The 18,389-nt window shown below is 42.3% G+C and overlaps 1 protein-coding gene across 3 annotated transcripts in view; it reads right to left on the bottom strand.

Annotated features, from left to right (window-relative positions):
* Smad2 (SMAD family member 2) overlaps positions 1-17,567 on the bottom strand; it is a 77,595-nt gene extending 60,028 nt beyond the window's left edge. For 2 of the 3 annotated variants that reach the window (XM_059246092.1, XM_059246094.1), the window contains exon 1: positions 17,481-17,567. The gene's annotated coding sequence lies outside the window, so the exon portion shown is untranslated. Of the gene's footprint in view, positions 1-17,191; positions 17,305-17,480 lie in introns of those variants that run through there. The other variant, XM_059246093.1, reaches the window with a different exon arrangement.
* Positions 17,568-18,389: the final 822 nt, after the last annotated feature.

The raw sequence follows: 18,389 nt of genomic DNA, 5'->3' as shown, positions 1-18,389 counted from the left end.
TTGTATTTTGTTTTCTAGTATCTGCAAGAACTAAAAACTATGTTCAGACAGTATCTGTTTCTAACTCCAGCAACAAATGATAGTTATATAACATAGGTTTTCAAAGAACAGAAAGACAGTCTTGACTGTCAAAGACAGTTTACAAAATATCTTTCTAAAACTAAGATCCCAAGATTACTCACTGTAAAGTTTCAATTAAGTAAGATCTGACTATCGAGTTTCTAACAAGGTCTTCTAATTATTGATAATTCTCCAAGTTTTACAAACAGCATTATCTACATATTTTATTGAACTATGATTCTTCTTCTATGCAGTCTTCAACTGTTGTTCTTTTTTTAAACCACTTTTGATGTAAATGATACCAGAGAATATGCATTCTAAAAAAAAAACAAAAAATCTCCAAATGACTAGGATGTTTTTTTTCATCCTCTGATATCATCTCCTGGAATACACAAGTTCCATACAAAAATCCTATAGAAGATCAGAAGTGTAATTAATTTGTGAAGAATACATCTGTGTACGAAAATGTGATATTTGCAGTTACTTTACAATCAATATCCATCAAAATGTCAGTAATTTTTTCCACAAAGGTCTCATACATTTGCTAAATTTACTCATTCCTCCAAGTATCTTTATTATTGAGATGGGATGTTAAAAACAGTAAGGTTCTGAGCATGGCTTACTCTGGGCAGAGCAGGTTTAACATGTGTCAGTATCAGAGTTCCACTTCTAGCACCCAGAACAAACACTCCATATTAAATACCTCTACCCTTATGACCCACTGTGAAATGTTAGGACCGTATAGTAGTCAAATACAAGGCATGGCAAATATAGTAAAGACACTCTACACACACATGCCTTGCTACTTCCATTTCCTCCAGGTGCTTCTCATCCTGTCTGCAACTGTTCACTTACGGGTTTTTGCCACACTGTATATCTAAAATTTTGTATGCTTTATAAGTTTATGTTGAACCCCCCTCTGGTCAACCGACCTTCTTCAGTCAATGTTATAACTACTTGTGCTGACCTATACATATAAAACAACCTATATCCTAGTTCACTCACTCCAGCTGAATACAGTAAGGCCTTGTATGGCTCAAGGCCACTGGTGAATGTCCTCTTTGCAATTACTCGAGCTCCAGTTTTCCAGTCTTAGGAGTCCACCATATATGGTCTGGTATATATGCTTTTCTACGCTCTGTGAATGCTCTCCTAGTGCAAGTACTTTCAAACTCTTTAACCAAGAGTCCCACGGCAAGCACACCTCACACTGCAACCTAATGTTCATTCATGCACACACTCTTTAGAGACATTTCCCTGCATGCTGTACTCTACTTTGCTAATGAACCATGACTGAGGAGAACTAAGACCTATCAGTTTAAAAAAATCAGACGGGAAAAGGTAGGTAACAGGTTTTGATTCTATGTTTGTAACATTTTAAAAACATAATAAAACCACCACCTTGAAACATACTATCAACAAGGAGAAATGGTGCAGAGGACTTACAAATGTACATTTTTACCAAGTACTACCTAAGTAGTTATACCAATTGCTACTTCTCCAAAGAATTATGAGCCTATTCAATTATCACCAATACTTGACACTTGTCTGGACCTTCTCATTTTAGTTGTAGGATGGGTTTTATATACAGGGGTCATGATAAGGACTTTGGGGACATCTTCGTCACTGCTGTTTGGGTTTCTATTCCTAGAACCCCTTGTTCATATTCACTGTCTTTTCTCTTAATTCACAGCAATCACTTATATATTCAATTACATAAGCTTTATACATCTTCAGGCAGCAAGTGATTTTTGAAGGTCTTTTGTATATTTTAACATTTCACATTAGTGTGGTAAGATGTATCAGCTATTTTAAATGTTATTTGGTGATATATATTATTTCTATCATTAACATCATCCCATGTGGTGTTACCTTCTAAGAATCTAACGCATTAACATTTCACCTCCAGTAGCCGATTTGGAATACATTTACAGATATAGTGTCTTCCCTTCTCGATACAGACCACGAAGTGCACCAGCACCATGACTTCTAAGGTTTCTTTGACAGTGTATGACTCTGTGTTTCTTGGCTTTCTGGTTTTCTTCTGGTAGTCTAAACCTGAGGCAAATACCACAGTGCATTAACCATGAAGCTACATATTACTATGCCCAGATATCTATAAATGAATGCTCTTTCACCTGCTGGGATGCTAACTGGGATGACACTGAATTTATAAGTTACTGGAAGAAAACTGACAGCTTTATGATACTGTTTCTTCCTATAAATGCAAGCGTTTCTTCCTATAATTTGAATTGCGAGTTACATTTGCTCCTAGGTATTTTGTAATTTCTGTTATCATTTTAAATGGCATGCTTTTTAAATTTAAATTGTTTGTTACAAGAATACAAACACATTGATGTTTACAGTTTTTAAAATTAATTTTACTGAGGCATAGTTTGTATATAAAATATAAACGTTAAAGATGTGGTCTGATGAATTTGTATCTACCATCTCACTCAACAAAGCCTTTCATCCAAGAAGGTTCTCCCATTCCTTCAATCTGCCTTCCTCATCCATGCAGCTGTTTACCGATGTGAACTGTACACTAAATAGCAATTTTATCAGTTATACAAATTCACAGGTTTAACACATTTTAATCTCATCTTCCTAGTTTGCTAAACAGTTTTGTTTTAAGTGCTGGTTTTTACAATTTCCTCCTGTCATCCATCATGAGCTTCCTATGGTATTCTCCTTTGCTGTGATAATTTTGTCAATGCAATGAGTTCCATTTACAATTTTGCTAATGTTCAATCATCCTTACATTTAAGGCAAACTCCAACTAATTATGTTTTTTATTGAATTAATACTTACATTGACCTCCAACTCTACCATGTTCATTACTACAAATTCTTAGACTCCTAAGTTTCTCACAGAACTACCTGCACTGCTGACCACGAGACTTTTGGTTTGTTGTAGTATCCAAGACAGCAGATCTTTCACACACACCCCAAGCACTCTAACTGAACTACATACATGACTAGTCCTTCCTCAGGTTAGGGAAACAGTACTCTCTTCATTCCCTTCTAAATGGTTTCTAATTTTCACCGAGGGGTTCCTCACACCATATATTCAGAAGTATGTGTTTTGTGGGTGACTAGAGGGTTCAGTGGATATAGGTGTATTGTCAAACAAGCCTGATGACTGCGTACAATCTGTAATACCTAGGTAATCATAAAGAAAACGAACTCCACATGGATGTGGCAGGCAGACCCTACCATTTTTGAAGTATGTATTTTACTATCACTATGGATTAGGGGACTGTTATGTTGCTGGCTTAATTGCACTGGAACCAAAGAATGTGATTTAGGAAGGCATTTCTGAACCCTGGAGAAAACCACCTATTCTGTCACTGTGGAATGTTTGCTAACTGCCCCACTCCAAACCTATATACTTTTGTCATTTTGACTTGTTTTTCAGTGATGACGAGTGACGGCTGAATCTAGAACGTGAGCTATACTCCCAGCCCCTTGGTAACTTTTTTAAATCTATCTTTTCTTAAATTACTGAGGTGTGTTAAAATTTCCTATTATAAAATGTTTATCCTTCTAATTCTAACTTACTTTACAGATTACTTAGAAACCCTTTTCTTTTACTAGTAAATTATGCAACCATACTTTCAGGAATCTATCTCCAAATCAAAGTCCTAATCCAAAATGTGAAATGTTTTAGTCCAACATGACACCACAAATGCAGAATTCTGCACTTATGCCCTCATATGTTTGATTGCAGTCAAAATGTAAGCTCACTAAAAATACTATACAAAATTAGTTTTGTGCTACATGTACAGGGTATATATGAACATAAAAATCATACTCAGACTTCTGCCCCATCCTGACATCTGTATGTATATGCACATATTCTAAAACAAAACAAAAAACTCAATTAACACTATTCATCCCAAGCATCTAAGACTTCCAATTTATTCCTAAAAAAAAATTTAGTTGAATTTTTTTAAGGTCCATTTTCTTTCATCTGTAAATATAACCTAAAATTACCTACCAGGATATGGTGGTCTGAATGGAATGTCCCCCACAGCCCCAGGCATTTGGTTACTTGGTTCCGCCATTGGCAGTGGTGCCTGGGGAGGTTTAGGAAGTATGGCTTCACTAAGAAGTGTGTCGCTGGGGCAGGCTTGGACATTTCAAGTCACATGCCATTCCTTGTTTGCTCTCTGCTTTTTACTTGCTTCTCAAGAAGCTCTCAGCTGCTGCTGTGGCCATCATGCCAGCTTGCTGCCACACCTCCACTCCACCCACATGATGGTGGTACACTCTTATCTTTCTGGATAAGAAACCATAACCCCTTCTGCGTTAGTCAGAAGTCCTTCCTTCTCGGGGCTGCACTGGTCATGGAGTTTTATCACAGCCTGTAACTAGTACAACACAGGCTTACAGACATATTCATTTCTACCATTTTTTCTCCATTACTCCCTTATGATCAATTTTTCTTCATTTCTATCTGCTCATCCTCACAGACTTATCTTATATATTCTATTTTAATTCTTCAAAGGGTGACTCTTAAAAATGTTTGAATGGGAAACCTGAACTTATCAGTGGATTACAGGTAAAGACAGTAGCTTATTAAAAGGCATAATAAAAGCAATTTTAAATTATAAATAATAATAAAGGATCCAGGTATAGTGGTACATACCAAATTTCAGCTACTAGGGAGGCTGCAAAAGATATCTCTTAAGCCCACAAGTTCAAGACCAGTCTAGTGCAACACAGCTAAAAGTCCCTATGCTTCCCCTTAAAAATAATAAGTGAATTTAAAAAAAGAAAAAAAATGCTCATGAGAATAGCGAAAATAGGTAAGGAAAGAGGAACACACAACTCATAGGTGAAAAACGGACAAATACTAACTGCAAATAACTTAGAAACTATTAACTCTAGGTCATCTGTAGGGGACGCTAAGAAACAACACTCTAACCCACCAGCTGAAACTGGGGTCAGGAGGGAGAAGATAAAACTGACAGGGCTGGATGAGAACTGATCCTAAGAGAATCTGATCTCTAGAGTAACTCCCCAACCTCCATATTTAACCAACTGCTTCTCTGTCTCACTGTTCAGTGGTGTAAAACAAGTCCTGACCAGGAAATGGCTAGGTATCACTGAACAGAGTAAATGAACTCAAGTACACACTAAGGACTTTCTCAAGCCCTGGTCTCTGTTGGGTCCGGGCTCTTACACATCAACAGCCAGACTTATACCTTGTTGGTCAGACTCTTAATACTCTTCAAGAGACTGTCAATCAACCTCAGAGAAGACATACACACACTGATATCGAGAGCTTATCAACAGCAGCCCACTCAACTCTCTCCCGTAAACTTTAAGGAAATAAGTCTCTCCCCACATCTCCAGTTTCTGTACAGCTTTTCAAACCCCAACTTCTTGGTGAAGCATATAAACAAGCATTGACTACCTGAAGAAAAATGGCAAATAAAAACAGAAAAGAGGAGCTTCAAGAACACTGACATCACACAGAGCAGGAAAAAAAATCACTCCAGACAGAGCAGTAAGATCCAGCAAGGCTGAAGCAAAAGCAGCATGCGCTCAGAGGGAGCAATGGAGACTAGGAAGCTGAGTGCAGTAGTTCAGGAAGACAGAAATGGGGAAAAGAACAATCACCCCCACCCACCCATCCACACCCATATATGGAGTAGAAGAAAAACACATGCAAACTCTCCAAAGAGCAGAAATGTGAAGAAAACAGGAGGAGCAGTTCTTAGGTCCAAACAGGAGTTCCAGAAAGACAACAGAGGTAATCGAGAGGAAGGATGTCAAAGAAACCAAGGAAAAATCCCAAAACTACAACATAGGTGTTTCCACATAGAAGGGACCATCACAGCTGCAGTCCAGCAAAGAGTCAAAGTCCACCTCACACCACAGTTGGACCACAGCTGGTGACAGGAAACCTCACAGTGCTGAGGACAAAGCCGGAAGTTGAGTACAGAAAAAAGGGAGGTGAATGGCTCTGGTTTTCTCAACACAGCACCAAGGTAACTAAACAATTACTCCCAACCTGAATCTCTATTCTCCCAGAAATGGAGTGACTCTCACTGTGGTCTGATGGGTGCTAGTGAGTGCATCTTCAAATGCCTCGACCCATTTGGATGTCTTCAAAGAAATGTCCACTTGAGTCCTTTACCCACTCTTTAGTTCTTTTGTCTAGAATTCTTTAAATAAATACTCCAGATACTAAACCTTTATAAGATACACTATTTCCAAATATAATCTCTCACTGTGAGAATTATCTTCACATTTTATTTTCTTTGATGCACAAAAGCTTTTTACCTGTCATAAAGCCCAACTCACCTTTTCCACTTGTGCATGTACCTTTGGTGTTGTGGTCACAAAACCACTGCCAAATCTCATACCAACCGAGCTTGGTTCTGATTTGGCCACTCTTTCCCCTTCCAACCACTCAGACTGGAAGCATGTCTTTGTAATTACTGTTAGGTAGTATTTATTAAACATAATGAGATATTCTACAGTCTGTGTTTTGCACTAAGTGTTAGAACCCTAAACACTGCATATCCTAGCCTTATAGTCCATCACAATTAAGAGGAACCATTTGAAGAGCTGTTGAGCCACACATAGTTAAAGGCTATCATGCCAGACAGAATAGCTCCAAAATATGTGAGAAACTAGTAATAATATAATAATAGGGACATTCTGGAAAACAAAACTACAGGTAGGAGATAAGAGAGAAATTACTTTGCACTTCAATTTCCTATGTTGGTGCTTTTGATTTTTGGACTATATATATAACTAACTATCACCTATGCAAAAAGATGATAAAATTATCCTTCCCTAAGACAGATATTCTTGGTCCATTACTCTAAATCTAAGAGACATAGCTGTACAGGCACTTAATGAGGTAAGGTATCTGCTGCAACACTGTTTCTAATATCACAAGACTAAAAGTAATTTAAATGTCCACCAACAGAGTTCTGGTGAAATATGGATGCAAAAATATCACACACCCTCAGAGGGTAAAGGCACTTGCCGCCAAGCCTGATGACCTGAGTTAGTCCCCAAAATACTTACGTTGAAGAACCAATTTCTCTAAGTAGTCTCATGACCTCCACAAGCACACCATGACATATGTGTACATGTACAAGTGTGAATGTGAATACAATACACACAATATGTAAAATGTATAAAAGCCAGGATGTTAACATAACCAGAACAAAAAGCATTCATTATGTACTGACATAAAGCAATCTACAAGATGAACTTTCAACTGACCATAGATGCTAAAAGGCAATATTTGCCCATGTGTGCTTACAGATGAACGGAAGTTTGGTAGCACTATTTGTCTTTGCAAAGGCAGATGAATGGCAAGGACTTATGTATCCTCTATTGTCAAGATAGACTAACACACTCCCATTATGCCACATCTAACTGTGGTTGTAGTTTCCTTTACATTTACTCTGCTTCACCTTCCTGGGATATTAAAATCCAGCTGCAAACACATGTTTCCTAGCTCTTCCTAAAAGCAGGTGTTTCAATACCACAAAAGCAGCTTGACTTTTGACTTAACTTTTCCTACCATCTCTCCCTTTCTCAACTAAACACAAGAGAAACTATGTAGTCATTTTATCTGACATTTCTGTGTGTTTGCAGTGGAGAAATGGTCCTAACCTGCATCTTTTCTAGCACATTTGTTTATGTCACCACAGGAAACCTAGAGTGGGTATGATCACACATACCTTTGATCCCAGCAGTAAAAGGCTGAGTCAGGAAGATCTCAAGTTTCTCTCCTGGGCTACACAAGGAGACCTTGTCTGGGGAAAGTAAACAAACAAACAGTATTTGGATAAAATAGTTCATTACAGCAAACAGTGGTAAAAGTAGCACAACCATTTGAGAAAAGACTATGAAACCTGACACTTCATCTAAGAGAATAGGAGAAAATCTGGCAAGAAAAATCCATGCCAAAAGTTGAAATGGAGAACAGAAGCAGGAGTTAAATACAGAAAGCAAATGTAGGGCTGGAGAGGTAGCTCAGTGATAGACCACTTGTCTAGCTCGCATGTAAGCAGCTCTAATCACAGTCACTGGGGTGTGTGTGTGTGTGTGTGTGTGTGTGTGTGTGAGAGAGAGAGAGAGAGAGAGAGAGAGAGAGAGAGAGAGCGCAAATATAAATTGCTCTTTAAAAGAGCTCTGAAAGGAAGAGAAATTTCAAATATCTTTTAAATGACCAAGGAATACACAGCACAAGCATGAGGACTTGAGTCTGCATCCCCAGCAGCCCTGTAAAGGTAAGAGGGGATCAGAGACGGGAGGACACCTGGGGCTTGCCTGACACCAGCCTAAGTGGGAAACAGAAAGCTCCAGGTTCAACAGAGAGCCTGTCTAGCAAGACTAAGACAGAGATGGAAGATTCCTTAATGTCCTTGAGGCTGTGTCCTGTGCACAGGCGCACATGTGTACACACACACACACACACACCCTACACATAAAAAATAAAATAAAAACTGAGGTGGGGTTGCCAATGCAAGCTCAATGACCTTAATTCTTCCTACAGAACCTACAAAAGGTGGGGAGAGAATCAACTCCATAAAACTCTTCTCTGACCTCCACATAAGCACCTTGGTTGGCACCCACACCCACATCATACACAACAATAAATAAAACAGATGTTTAAGAAAAACTTAGTTAATTATGTCAACAAAAAATTGAAAAGACAATGATGAATGCCTTATAGGATACCAAAAGCTCCAACAGAAATAAAAAAAAAATCACTATTTTAGACTGTTGGCAATCTATATTTAAACACAGCACATTAAGCAGAGAAAAACATCACCAATGACCTGAAATTTCCTGTGTTAATCAAAGAAATCAGTGGTAATGAAGGTAGTAATAAGGATTTTTAAAATTAAACATAGAGCGGGGGATATAGCTTAGCGGTAGTGTTTGCTTAGTAAATTCAATCCCCACCACTACCCCCAATTAAAACATATATTTAAAAAAATGAAAACCAGATTTCTCAATTCTCTTAGTAACAAGGTTCCTTCCAAAGCTTGAAGCTAGTCAAGAAGGACCTAGGTCAGCCCCACAGAGGATGGCAGGTAATGTGCCTTTTAAACAAGTAGAAAACATTCAAACGTGCAATTTTATGGACTGTTACAAACACGTGTGTCTGGATTTAACCCATGAAGCAGGCAGTTAGTTCAGTGAATCCACCTCACACAAGGGCCACGCTCTATGTAGACAAGCTATTCCATTTAGTTCCGCAAGATCCACCTGACACAGAGAGTGAGCTCTGTGTAGACAACCTGTTCCTGGCCAGTCAAATTTACACCTTTAATAGGCTGTGTGGAAGCTGCATCTCTATCATCAGCTCGTAAGCATCCCAGATCATAAACGCACACCAGCACAAGACTGCACAGGCCCAAATGCCAGTCAGCAGAGGGCCATGCTCTCTCAATGGCCTTTCCAGTTCCCGAGTCGGTCTTGGCTAACTCTTGAAGCATCACCTAGTACCCACATCAATCACGTGGCAGTGCTTGTTGGCTGCAATCAATTCAGCACATCTAGAGCAGCTGGTGCCAAGGGAACTGTCCACAACGGTACAGGTGGTCTTTACCTGTGATGTCCAACACAGCAGCCAATGCCTATAATATGGCATCTAAAGTTAAATTAAAATTAAAACAATATACAATTTAACTTCAGTTCCTCAGCCACATCATCTGTATCTCAAGTGCTAAACTGGCACCATAGTTGGCTGCTACATGACACACACACAGCCCAGCTTCTCTAAGACTCTTGCTCCCCAAGCAAGCTTCAAAGGTGTCTGTGAGCAAGAATGAGGGGGTGGGGAAGAACAGGTAGGGCTTTGGCCACAACCCACTCCCCCCTTCCTACTTTTATTACCACTTTAAAACAATAACAACAACAAACACTTTATTTTGGATATTTTCACAGAATATTCTTCCTCCCTCAATACACTAAACCTACAAGTAAGTATCCCACCCAAAAAAGGAAAAGCAGCTGGGTTTTGCAGGTAACTCAACGCAGCCCCTTCAACTGCAACTGCACGAAAGTTTCTACTTACAGGCTTTATAGACTTATGGCCAATGAAATTCCACATTTTCAAAAACTGAATCTAGAAGAATCAGTAAAAATTTCACATTAAGTTCCAAACTTTAACAACAAATTTAGAATTTGTTCAGGATTTCTTTATGGGCACAGTCATAGAAGACAGTGTCTGTAGAGGCCAGGAAGCTAGAAAGGAAATGGGGGTGGGGGGGACATGAGGAGTTGGGGAGAGGATTAACCAAACTAATGATGTATGAAAGAGTCATATGGAAACCTACTATTTCGTAAGACAATTTAAAAATAAAGTAAAATAAGAAGAATTTGAAGGAGGTACTCTGCACAGGCGGATAATGCTGCTTCTGAAAGTCACGTGTTATTAAATGAAATAAATCCCCAATGCCAGATACCTTTCCATGAGTTGTTATGAGGGAGATCCCACCCCCACGCCCTGCAATGCGTGTGTGTGTGTGTGTGTGTGTGTGTGTGTGTGTGCGCGCGCATGCGTGTACATGTGTGTATTATTGTCGTTTCTCTGGGTTAACCACCAGAACTAGATGATTACCATATTGCCCAAGATATTACACTTTGATTTCAGCACATAAAGAAATCAAGCTATAACTGAGCTGGAAGATTCCCCCTGCCAGCTAGCTTTTATAGTACTGAAAGCTAGAGAAAAATCATCACTGTTTGACCTAGCTGCAAGTCTTTCGAAGTATCAACCTGCCAGGCAAGATGTGCCCCCAGGTGTGATAGTGGAATGACTGTTATGGAGATGACCAAATACTTTCTGATACTGTAAACCTGGAAAGCCCATGACTGGAGATCACAGGTCATAAGGAAGAACCTACTTCTAGAGTCTTGCTAATGGGGCAAGGCGTCCAACTGTCAGAATTCTAAGTAGTTACTGACTAGGCTCTGCAGGGAGTGGTGCTGGTTGATGCAGACATCATAACCAGTCAAAGTGCTCAGAATAAGAGATGTGACGAGTATCAGCCCTACACAAGACATCCATATCACATGCCTCCAAGGCTTAGGAGACATCAATGGGAGAGGGAGCAGAAAAATATAAGAGCCAGAAGATGGGACGGAGTGCTGTGAAACATCATCTTCTGGCTATGGTGACTATTGTAATCATGAACTCACGGCTGCCGTGGTTACCTGCACAAGACTGGTCCCATCAAGATTCCATTATGGACAGGAGGGGCTCATAAGGTCCCATAGCTATAAGTAGTCGATGGTGCTGGGGGAAGAGGAGTCATATTCCTCAGTGGCATGCATAGTCACCATTAAGTTATCCCTTCCCTTTTCAAGTAAATAACCACAACCCATGTTCATACAAACCCCTCTACTAAATAACAACAGGTCAAAGAAAAGAGCATGGAAGTAGAAAGGAATATGTTGAGAAGGGGTTTGGTGGGAAGTGGAGGGGAATAAGGCTAACGGGGGTGGGGCGTAGTTTCAAAGAACATTATGCTAGTGTAAAACTATGAAAGAATATCTTTAAAAACAAACACAAAGACACATCCAATCACCAGGCAACTGTCCTATGAGTGGATTCAGCTACAGCAGACTGCTCACACTGCAGGGCCGAGGGAAGACGGCAGATCACAAACCCCTCTAACATGTCTACAGCAGACTGCTCACACTGCAGGGCCGAGGGAAGACGGCAGATCACAAACCACTCTAACATGTTAGCCACCTGGCCAAACTAGAGGCAATGCCTAAATCCAACCGGCTTGACAAAATTCTGTTTTTTCACATAAGAACCATGTTTAGCAACATAAATCTAGAATCATAACTAAAGGCATCACCGTTACAACATTACAGAAAATAACCAAAACTGACCAGGGATAAGCAATAATGAAAAATACTTGTTTCTTTACTACAGCTAAATCAGGCAAGGCTGCCTTATTAAAACGTCACCAACAACTATTGGATAGAGATTTAGAAAAATAACCCCGAGATAGGGAGGACCCAAATAAATAAACAAAGTCATCAGGCATATAGGATTACACCTGTAATCTCAGCACTTGATAGGCTGAGTCGGAAGGATCACCGAGTTCAAGGCCAGCCTGATCTATATAGAATATTTGAGGCCAGTTTGAGAAAGTCTGATCTATATAGTGAGACCCTGTCTCAGTAAGTTTTTTTTTCTTTCCAAAATCAAAGCTAATAATATTAAGAAACAAGAACCCCTGAACAGAGGTGGGTGCGTTGTTCACATCTGCTCTGTCCAGGAATTTCTAGCATACTGTCTCTCAAAGCCTGAGTGAAAGCTCTAACCTGAAACCAGCAAGCTATCAGAAAGGATGCGATTGGCGCTGTAGCCCTAAGGGCACCTTACTTGAGAAAGACTTTTCAGTCTAAAATTAGAGCCCTTGAATACAAGGTACTGTGGATCTTTCATGAAGTCCTTGGCTATAGCACAATGCTCTACCCTATCTGTAAACCATCCTGAATAATCATCTAAGTGTATTAAGTAGATAAGAGGGTCTTTAACAGGTCTTTCCCCAAACCAAATTTCAGTTAAGTGATACACATTTACTGCTAGGCTTTCAGGTCTGGCCATGCTCTGAACAGCCCCAGACATGCTAGTAGAGGAGCTTGGGGTACTCTTCTGGGTCTTGAAGATTATCTCTATTATCCCCTCCAGGCTGTTACCTGTTTTCTCTTAACAAAGACAGTAAGTTAGAAGTCCCCCCATCCTCCTATCTACCCCCACCACACCCTGTTAAGCCTCCCACACTACCCATAATCTACTAGTTTCAGTCTGTGGACTTAGATGACAGATAACTTTGTTAAAGACATTTTAATGAATACCAACAGGTTCTAACTAAGGACCTAAAAGGATCCCCCTGTGCTTTAAGGTACAGACTTGGACAATTAGGCTGAAGGCCTTGTTGGTCAGTGTCTGTTTCTCATCCCAATTTATAGGAAGGAGGTCAGGGATAACAGTACTAGCAAATCATCTGCATTAAGAAAAGCCCAGATAACTAACTAATGGACACGAATGTTAAATTGAGAGAATCCTGTCTCAAAGAATGTTCTCTCCCAGTTCTCTAACTAATTTTATAACAGTCACAAGAGGCAAAAGCGACTCCTTCCACTTTAATAAGGAAACCAAGACTTGGGAGTTTAATTTACCCAATACTACAGGAGAGAAACCGAATACCAGCCCAGGGCTTTGAGTCCAAACTCCAAGGCCACTCCACTACATGACAATGCTGTCCAATCAGTATTCTTGGCTTCACCATTTGCATACAATACTCCTTTCACTGGAACCCAAATGACTCAGGTTCCTTTTCTTTCCTTAACTACTTTCTTTAACTACAGGGCAATGGTTAATCAAACTGAGACCAAGTTAAGCTTAGCAATCGTACATCTGCTCAACGAGCATGGTTCTGAAAGGTCAGCCTCATCTTGGGTTTGAATGAACTGCAAAAAGTGGCAGATACTACCCCCACCCCAAAAAGGATATTGTTCTTAGGGACACAGGAGCTAATACATCCCATCTCCCCTAGTGTCATCCTTTACACCTGACAGAAAGCAACCCAAGTACACTTCAAGAGCCTCCTGTGAATGAATTTATCGAATGCTCAGGCTCCTCAACTCATACTCTAACATAATTCATTTTCTTACTTGGGGACCTTGGCCATGAGACGCGAGTTCTTTCCTAATTCCACTAAGGAATACTGGTGTGACTAGCCACAGAGAAAGTGTGTGTAAGAGAGCAAATGTTACTTGTCCAATAGAGTGACAGACACTGAATTCTTTATGGTCAATTTCTGACACACCTTTGCAATACTTAGTGGAAAACATCTTTGCACTCACAGAAACCAAGGGCCTAAAAATGTCTCTTGCGCTTCTGCTCAGACAAAGCATCTAAAACGATATGCCTCTCTCCACCCCCTAAAAAGGATTCTTGTCCCAAGAATATGAATAAACCTCCATCTGCCAGACTGCACTATATACAGCTCCTACATGACTACAAAAGCACCTGTATAAAAAAGAAAAAAAAAAAAAGTTGCTGCAAACATGGCTTCTGAAGTCCAGAGCATTAAACCAACAGAATCAAAACCCAGCAAGAAGGAAAACAGGCCTAAAAGTCAAATCTGATAAGTTCTGACAGAATATAAAAACACAAAAGGTCCTTAACCACCAGTTCATGAAGCTAAACTGAGTTAGCGTTTTTGTTCACTCACAGCCTCCCTAATGAGCAGTCCTGAGATTACAGCTACAGTTTGTTATCTACAGCATCAAGATGAGAAGGGACCATTGCTCTCCTCATTTAGTCTCTATGGCATTGAAATGAGAAGGGACCGCTTGCTCTCCTCATTTAGTATCTATAGTATAAAATGAGAAGGGACCATTGCTCTCCTCATTCAGTATCTACAGTATGAGAAGGGACCTCTTGCTCTCCTCATTCAATATCTATAGTATAAAATGAGAAGGGACCACTTGCTCTCCTCATTCAGTATCTATAGTATAAAATGAGAAGGGACCACTTGCTCTCCTCATTTAGTATCTACAGTATAAAATAAGAAGGGACCACTTGCTCTCCTCATTCAGTATCTATAGTATAAAATGAGAAGGGACCACTTGCTCTCCTCATTTAGTATCTACAGTATAAAATGAGAAGGGACCATTGCTCTCCTCATTTAGTATCTACAGTATAAAATGAGAAGGGACCATTGCTCTCCTCATTTAGTATCTACAGTATAAAATAAGAAGGGACCACTTGCTCTCCTCATTCAGTATCTATAGTATAAAATGAGAAGGGACCACTTGCTCTCCTCATTTAGTATCTACAGTATAAAATGAGAAGGGACCATTGCTCTCCTCATTTAGTATCTATAGTATAAAATGAGAAGGGACCACTTGCTCTCCTCATTTAGTATCTACAGTATAAAATGAGAAGGGACCATTGCTCTCCTCATTTAGTATCTACAGTATAAAATGAGAAGGGACCATTGCTCTCCTCATTTAGTATCTACAGTATAAAATGAGAAGGGACCATTGCTCTCCTCATTTAGTATCTACAGTATAAAATGAGAAGGGACCATTGCTCTCCTCATTTAGTATCTACAGTATAAAATGAGAAGGGACCACTTGCTCTCCTCATTTAGTATCTACAGTATAAAATGAGAAGGGACCACTTGCTCTCCTCATTTAGTATCTACAGTATAAAATGAGAAGGGACCATTGCTCTCCTCATTTAGTATCTATAGTATAAAATGAGAAGGGACCACTTGCTCTCCTCATTTAGTATCTACAGTATAAAATGAGAAGGGACCATTGCTCTCCTCATTTAGTATCTACAGTATAAAATGAGAAGGGACCATTGCACTCATTTAGCACCTCTGTTCACCTGAAGGAAAGGGCTGTGTACAAAAGCAGCCCCAATATTCTTACCGAGAGTTCAAACACATAACCAAGCCTAACATGCAGGCCACAAACAGGAAATTACTCTGCAGTTTCTCCCAAGACTGTTACTTTATGAACCATACAGATTGCATAGCTGTTTATAGTGACTAGTTCCTTGGAACCCTGAAAAACCAAACTTTGCTGAACACCTACAACATGGAGTCATTTGAAATGTAGCTACAAAATAGGAAACACCAAGCTTTAAGAGCAGGGTCTTGCTAAAGGAACACAAGTGATGTTTGTAATCACAGTGCAGTAATTAAGCTCGGCCAGTGAGCAGCCTTAAACTCAATTAAGTCAACTGGATTTTAACATTAAGCATGTAAGCGGACACTCAATTTAGAAATGTCCATAGACTGGAAGAATTTTTCTTACCGCCACAGGTAAGTTTACGCAAAAACAAAGAAAATTTTAAAAATAACAGCAAAGTTACTTTATGAATTTCACATAAACATTTGCCAAATGACCTAATAGGAAAAAAATTCTTTATGCAGTTGTTTCACAGTTAAATGGAAGGAAAAAAAAAAAAAACCTTAAACTATAATACTTCTCCCATGTCTAGATTCCATCTGCTTCACTAACTCATGAATTGAAACTTTTCCAACTTCGTTTTAACTACTTAACACTTCTCTGTAAAGGGGAAAAGTGCTTTTTACAGGGATCAAAGTAAACTAATAAGGAAAGGTATTTCCAGCATGGCAGCAAACATATTCTTGTATTAGGCTCAAGAGAAACATCCTCTGTATCAGTACTACAATCAGAAAAAACTAAAAGGGACTTTGGAAACTGACATATTAGGCAGGGTACCGTTTTTAAAAAGAGGATCTTCAGGTAAATTTGCCCCGATGATTCGTTTATTTACATATGTCGTTTCATTAGTTTTAAACATTACCACTTAGAATACTCCAACAAGGCCTGACAATAAATAAGTCGAACTGCTACTGCTGAAATATTTTCACCTTGGCATGTTTTTTTTTTTTTTTAAATTGGTCTGACAACAAACAGGTAGTATTTGCCTTTAAGGGCGAAAGGAAAGAATAATAAAATCAACCTCGATTTCTGTTTTTCTTTTGTTTAGGTGCACAAGGAAACCATAACACGCAAGGGTGAGAAGACAAAAAGTACCTGGCCCAAGGACAGTATCCCTAAAACAAAATAATCCAAGCACCGATTGTGAAAACCAAGTCTGAAATATGTACAATCAATTAGCATGCTTCCGAAAGGCGTGTGATTAGAAACTAATAGGCTGCACCCACGGAGCAACTTTCCCCAAGTGCGTGGAGGATGAGCCCGGGAGTCTCAGCCACGAGCGTGTTTGTGAGTACACACATCGATTCGGAACCCGCGACTGTTATGGTTAACAAAGGCTACAGGAGAAAAAGGAAAAAAAAAAAAAAAAAAAAAAAAAAAGGAAAAAGTGGAAGCAAAGTACCACACGCCCATAAGTCGGCTCCCGGGCCCTTCTGCAACGCAAACCGCGAGTGTGGCCGCGCGCCGGGACTGAAGCGGGCCGCAGCCAGGCTGGGCGGGGCGGGGGCTCACGGCCCAGCCCACGGCGCCGACCCCGGCCCGCGCGCCACGGCCCGCCACACCCCACACGGGCGGCCACGTGACCCGGCCCCGCACACCCCTGCCCGGTTCTCCCGGTGCCCCGGCTTTACCTGCACCCAGCGCCAGGTCCCGCCCCGTCCGAGCCGAGCCTCGGACCTTTTGTTCCTTCCTCTTCCGACGGGCTCCGCGCTGCCGGAGGAGTGGGCGCGCGCAGGCGGAACTGCGCCGCGGGCCCCCGCCCCGCCCCCAGGCCCGCGCTCGCCGCGGCCGGCGGACGGGTGGGGAGGGAGGGAGGGAGGGAGGGCGCCGCCAGCTCTACTCGGCGCGTCCCCGCGCCCCGGCCTTGCCTGCGCCCCGCGCCGCCGCCCTCCGCCCCGGCCGCGGCCGCCGCGCACCTACCTTCGGGCGGCTAGCACAGCGCTCGCGAGCCGCAGGCTGGCGACCTGCTCCTCCTCCTCCGCCGCCGCCACCGCCACCGCCGCCGCCGCGCGCGGTAGCCCCGCCTCCCTCCCCGAGCCGCGGGCCCCGCCGATTCGCCGGCGCAGCCCCGGGCTGGCACCCTGCCGCCCGCTGATTGGCGCCCGCGGCTGCCCGTTAGGCGTGAGGCACGCCGGCGGAGCAGGACGCGCACGGAAGACGGAGGGAACACGGCAGGGACGGAAGGAGGCCGGGCGCCGCGGGCAGGGCCGGGGGCCGAGCGGGGCGCGGGCAGGCGCGGGCCGCCGCCTCCCGCCTCCGGCCCGACCGGCGGCACACGCAGCCAATCAGCGAACGGGGAGCCCGGGGTGTGAGCAGCGTGTCGGGGGGCCTGGAATCGGAAGGGAGACGTCGCTCGCTGATTGGTCCCGCCTTCCCCGTCGAGCGTGAGGCGAGGCGCGGCCGGGTGGGGTGGCACGCCCGCGGTTGCGCTTGAGTTCGTGTCCGGCGCGCTCCCACGGAGCTCGTGGAGCAGCGCGGCAGGCCGCGCAGCCTGCCACGCCCGCAGACCCCCGCCCCGGCGCCGCTGGGTGGAGCACCGCGGCTAAGCCGTCGCCCACCTCTGTCGTGAGGCCGGAGTGGACACGTGCTCGGGCCCGGGCCCGCCCCCAACCCGGTCCGAGCCGCTGGGCCAGCAGAGCTCGGGAGTAACCGGAGTGCTGGCCGCAGAGGGGCACGCCCTATGCAAATGAGTGGGCGGAGCCTGGGGCTGGGGGCTAAAAACCGCGGAGTTAAAAAGAGTACTTGTCTGAGGTTGGGGTTAGGGTTAGGTGTTTTTCTCCAACCCGATCCTTGGGTCCTTCTGAAGTAGAAGTATTAATGATGCATATT

This window comes from Peromyscus eremicus, chromosome 19 (genome assembly GCF_949786415.1).
Source record: "Peromyscus eremicus chromosome 19, PerEre_H2_v1, whole genome shotgun sequence".
Taxonomy (NCBI): Eukaryota; Metazoa; Chordata; class Mammalia; order Rodentia; family Cricetidae; genus Peromyscus; species Peromyscus eremicus.
The sequence above is the reverse complement of the archived record's forward strand: the minus strand, read 5'-3'. Positions and strand labels throughout refer to the sequence as shown.